Raw genomic sequence first — 6132 nt, 5'->3', positions numbered from 1 at the left:
CCTAGTGCTTGACTATTGGAAATGAAGCCTTGGGAAAACCACATTTGGAAAATATCTGATGCCCCCGGGCAGTTGCTTCATAACAAAGCCCTTTCTGTCAACTAAGGCTGGGAGGCTGTTATGCAGCTGTAAGACTTTAGCAGGTAACCAAAAAGGAGGAAACAGACTGGTAAAAGAAAACATAATTAACAGTGTGTGATAAAATCTGACATAACCAAAAGAATTCTCCTCTATGAATATTACATACTTCTAGCAAAAAAACCCACAGGATGGTGCTAATTAGTTGCAACCTGGCACCCCCAATCATGCTTAAGGGAAAATAAGTCTTCGGGATTCAGAAGAACTTTCACTGGGTGAGAATGGAACCATAGGAAAGGGAGACACACAAGGATGTCTCATGTAGCAGTTACCATACTGTTAGTGGAGCTTTCCCAAAATAATCAGATAATATTGACTGTTACACTGTTCAAATATCAGCTGCATGACCAAGGTGGGGGTGTCGTGTTTTCATGTGTCTAATAAGTTCCCTTTTGCCTGTAAAAGGCTTGGAGTTCAACCCCAGAACATGTTTACACCAGCTCCCTCATGTACATATAGATTTATTTTCAGTTTCTGAACCCCATTGTGGGTTAATAAGACTTGGCCCCCACATCATTCATATATATCTCCATTTCAACAAAAGCAAACCGTAAACATAGACATGAAGCAATTAATATTTTGATAATGGAGGCATCTTCTACCATTAGGCACATTTGAGAGATATATTCACTGTGTGAACTTTTTTGTGCTGCAATTTTTTCCTACTTTTGTCTGAATTCTGAGCTTTAATCTCACTTTCATTTCATTTCATTAACACTATATAATTGATGGAGGAAGGAAGCTTTCAGAGCTGAAGCTGAGAGTGGTTGAAAGTTTGGGTTTTACAGCCTGGATAATGTTCAAATTCAATTTTGGGACTGATCCCAAGCTATGACCTTACTCAGAATTTGTTTGGGAAAGCTCTATCTTGCTCATCCATATACTGCCCTAGGGCCACTCTGAACAATTTGACTGTATAAAGAAGCAGATATTTGGAATGCTCCTTTATACAGACTGGTTCACTCTGGTAGATGTAACCCCTCTGTATTACCATTTGTCAGTCACCAAGGAATAAGACAGGGGGCTCAGAAAGAAATCATGGAACACGGATTCCATATTTTTCTCTCACAGGGGAATGTAATATTCATTATGTGAAAAAAGTACTTTCATGTCTGTTCTCCTTCTGATCTAATGGATATAAACATTTGATTATAAAATACCTAAGCTTCAGCAAGACATTGTAATGTGCACTTATATAGATTAACTTAGAACCTATGCCCCATCAATTTTATTTAATTAGCATTCTTAGTAATAATCTGTGACAATGCAACAAATTCCTCCTATGCTGCTGGTTTTAACTGGACTCAGTAAAATCTGAGCATGTCAGCAGATCTCTGGGAATCTAATTACAGAATGAGGAGGATGTAGGGATGTCAGGAGGTCTTTAAGTCCATCCCTCTGCCCTACGGTGGGACTATTTACACTAATGTCAAGCCTGACGGATATGAGTCAAACTGGTTCTCAAAGACTTTGAGTGATAGAAATTGCACAGGCTGTCCTGGCATTTATTTCAACTTTCCAAAGCTCTTTATTACTAAAAGCTGTGGAATTTCTGTGTGGTTTTACTATTGTTTTTAAAAGGTCCACATACTTTTGAACTTAAACCATTATTTACTGGTTTATTTACCATTAGTACGTAATATGCCAACATATTTGAATATTCAAATACAATACAGGGAGGTTTCCTCTCTAGAAATTATGCAATGTCAGGTCCCCTGCTATTTCCTACAGCAAATACTACCTTGTATCTTTTGGTCTCAGAAGAATTTTTATTACAACCCTAAGGAAGAATTAATCTGGTTTGTTGTAGATCTAAGCATGTAACCTAAGTACCTAAGGTTTTTTCACAGACTAGAAGATAGAGATTAGCTGTACAGTGGTGCAGATTTCTGGGACACAAAAAATATTTGTAGAAAAAAACAGAAAAAATAATGATGAGCTATAAAGTACAGCTTTCAAACTTACTAGGTACTTGTATGCACAGACTGGTGATTATTTTAATACTTACGCATTAACAATTTATTTTATGTGCTGTTTTCTGTATTCATTCACATCCCTCCCCAGGCATATTTTGCAGTCTGATTATGAAAATTCTATCAGAAAATATTTGTAAGAAAATTTTATGAAGATATCAGAAAATAGTTTGGAGAAAAAACAAGCAGAGAACAGTATTGATTGAACCAAATGAAAGACAGACAAAGAGAGGACATAGGGGAAATACGAGGTGTTCAAAACAAAATTGATATTATACTGATGGTTGTATGTATCCTCGATCTATAAATATATTGTGAGCAAGAAATAAATGAGAAAACTAACAAACAGTGTGTTGTGTGAATAATGAAGAAAATGCCAGAAGTAATAAAGAGAATGAAAGAAATAGTTTCAATGCATTAAATATAAAGGAAAGGGGAGAGTTAGAATAACCTTAAAATAATGAGCAAAAAAAGGGAAGACAATAAAAAAAATAGAATAGAATAACCTTAAAAATAAGATAAAAAAAAGGGAAACATTCTGTGAAAAAAAATAGATACTTCACCAGAGGCTGAGAAAAAAATAAAAATATTTTAAGAAAAAACATTTTTTTCAGGAAGAAAGGAGGTGACAGGGACTGCAAAGTAAGTTAGAAGCAGCCAATTCATTTGCCTTGTATAACATCCTTGAGGTACAACTAATCTGTAGGTGAGCTAGGGCAAGACTCAATAATTTTCAGGCAAAATTTCCAAACAGTTTAAAAGGTATTGCATCTCAAAGAGTAATGCTGCTTTTCACACATCTTTCCACCCAGATTCAGTATCATAAATAACTCTTTTGAACAGCGTTTCTCATCTACTTTTTTTAAACATGAAATAACTTGAAGATAGAAGAAATTGTTCCCTCAGATGTTCCTTTCAGTATCTTCAGATTTTTTTCCCTCTGACATTCTCTGTTAGTGCTTCACATTAAGCACAGACAAACTCCCAATATCTTCTTTTTGAAACTTATAGGAGAGGTGCATGAAAATAAACTAAATGGTGATAGATATTTTATGCCCAGAAATGACTTCTGGATTACATGGAATAATTTTCTGTTATTTTCATGGTGCTTTAATTTTAATATTAATTTATTAGTGTTAGAATTCATTGTTACATTTTGAAAATGTTGATACAGAGTGATATTTCTAGATATTGCTATGTATTAGTGTAGTAGATAAAGTCAATACTTTATCTATGTATTTAGGTAAGTGATTTAGATCATGTCATTATAAAGTAACCATGTATTTACGGAAGAAATAATAGTAGGGAAATACTCTCTTATCCTATTTTTAGATTTGCAACTTGACTGTTCAATAATAGGAAAATCTCATTTCTATTTTTATCACTCACAAATGTCCAAATTCACCATAGCTTTTTCAAACCCATAAGAAGGAGCTGCAATACATTACCTACATCAAACTGCACAAGTCAGGAGAGTTTCCATGAGAAGTATTGCAATGGCTAAGATGGCAGTGCAAGACCAAGTGAGAAATAAAATACCTTAGTTAATTCTGGTTGCTTTTGTTTTGTTTTTGTTTGTGTGTTTGTTTGTTTTGGTTGTTGTTTGTTTGGGTTTTTTGTTTTCTTTTTTTTTTTTTTTTTTAATTCCAGGGTTTTCCTGAATTATGTTCTAAATGATCAAGCATTTGAGAACTAGCAAGTTTTTGGGAACTTCTAATTTTAACAGACTGGTTTAGAAAGAAGAACTGAGTGCTTTAAATCTGTTAAAAACAAACAATCCAAAGAAAACCCACACAGAACTAAACATATTCTTTCTTCCCTAAGTGATTCATTTCAATTGATAGAACAATTAGATTTGTTTTGCTGTAACACAATACTTCCTTTGTTGATAATCCCAGAGATAGCATTTTTGGTTTTGGAAGTTTTTTGACAACAAAATACTTACTACATCAGAATGTTTTTTGTACAACTGATAGTAAGCCCTTGGATAATCATTAAATAGGGAAAATCCTGTTACTGGTCATGTTATTTGACCAACTTGATTGGATTATTTACTCATTTACACCAGGTATTTATTTTCATGCATAGTATAACATCTTGAGTCCATAAAAATAATGACAAATATTATCTTGTGTTTTCTTGGGCTATATGCCCATTAGACTAGTTTTGGAAGGAAAAATCCTGGAGTGGAAAATTAGCTCCTGCAATGATAGGAATTAGTTGTCCATGAAGTTCATGCACAGTAAAATCACCTGCACAGACATCTGCTTGGTTTTGTCTCCCATAGTTTGGAATCTTAGAAATGCTTTTGGGTTTGTTTGTGACTTTTATTCGGTGCAGAATATTTGCACATGCACATATACTTGTATATATTTATCAAGACAGTATTATACTTCCTTTCATTACCTCTTTTTCTTATTTCCTAATTGTGACACTAAGAAATATTTAATTTCTAGATTCAAACTTAATTGGTGGCTTTTAGAGTGATATTCCCACCTCTGTGTACCCAAACATCCATTCATTCAAATAACTTCAAATCCTGGGAATATTTTGAGCAGAGGAAGTTGAGAAACTTTTTTGTTTCTAAGGAAAGAAAAACAACATGAGAAGAGGAGGGGGGAAAGCTTAGTATAAGAGTAAAAAATAAAACTTTGATAGATGTCAGGATGTACTCAGAACAAGTTTCAACTCTGTTCTTACATAGCAAAGGTGAACTAGAACAGTAACATATATAGTGAAAAAAGATCAAGTAAGCATAAATTTTAATGGAAATGATTTATTGAAATGGATTTTTAGAAGTTCTTCAAAGGTCAATCAATTAACTATATATAATAGAATTATTCCTCTCCAGCAAAGAAAGCGCAAAACATTTACCTTCAAACAATAATTGTGTTAAAAAAAAAAAGGTTACTCTTTATCTGGATTTAAAGAATGAGCAGATTTCAGTAAAATCAAATTTGACAGTGTGTTTTAGGTTTATTCCACTACAAGAAATATCTAGAAATATCTATTGTGGTATGTTGATTACACACAGACCTTGTTAAGCAGTTTTTTTAATACCATTTTAGTCTAAGAGGGAAAAAAGTGGGTACATTAATTAACTGTTTAAAAAAATTCAGCATTGACAGTGCATTATTCAGCTGTATATCATTTTGTGTACCTATATTAATAAATTTTAAAATATATTTATAATCCAGTCAATCATTCTTATTAATATAATTTATAAAAAGCACTCTCCACCTTCACTCTCTGTAAAGAAAATGTTAAAATTAAACTATAATTACTAAAATCCTACAGTTGTTGTTTTTCTCTCAGACTGCATGGTATTTTACCACAGCAATGCCTTGATGTTATTAATCAAGTGACAAATTAAGATAGATTGTGCTGAGCAGATGGGGTGATTTTTAAGGTGGTAAACTAGATTGTAGAGATTGTTGTGGAGACAGATTTCCTTTGAGAATTCTTTCTTACCTGTATTCTTATAGTCACTTCTGTCTTAGTTGTTGAAATATATTATATGATAGCAGTGAACATAGAATCATCTGATGCTGAAGCCTCTAAGTTACCATGACTGGTATTTTCCACACTATTGAAATACTCCTCTTGGTAGTCCAAAAAATTACACTATCTAGGTGCACTGTCATCAACAAGGAAAGTAATGAAAAAGGAAAAGACAGCAACCCACAAAAAACAAATAACCTTTTGTACAGGTAAGACACACAGAAGAATTTGTGCTGGTTGGGGCTGTGGCAGGGTTAACCTGGTGTGGGGCTATGTTTTGGATTTGTGCTCTAAACAGTGTTGGTAGCACAGGGGTGTTCCAGCTGTTGCTGAGCAGGGCTTGCACAGCCTCGAGGCCTTTTCTGCTTCTCACCCTACCCCACCAAGGAGTCTTGGTGTGCACAAGGAGCTGGGAGGGGACACAGCTGGCACAGCTGCTCCTAACTGACCAAAGGGATATTCCACACCAAAGGGACCTCTGTTAACAGACAAACTCCCAATAATTGTTTCTTGATTACTG

Source organism: Pyrgilauda ruficollis, unplaced genomic scaffold (genome assembly GCF_017590135.1).
Source record: "Pyrgilauda ruficollis isolate IOZ18807 unplaced genomic scaffold, ASM1759013v1 scaffold82, whole genome shotgun sequence".
In the NCBI taxonomy this organism is placed as follows: domain Eukaryota; kingdom Metazoa; phylum Chordata; class Aves; order Passeriformes; family Passeridae; genus Pyrgilauda; species Pyrgilauda ruficollis.
The sequence above is the reverse complement of the archived record's forward strand: the minus strand, read 5'-3'. Positions refer to the sequence as shown.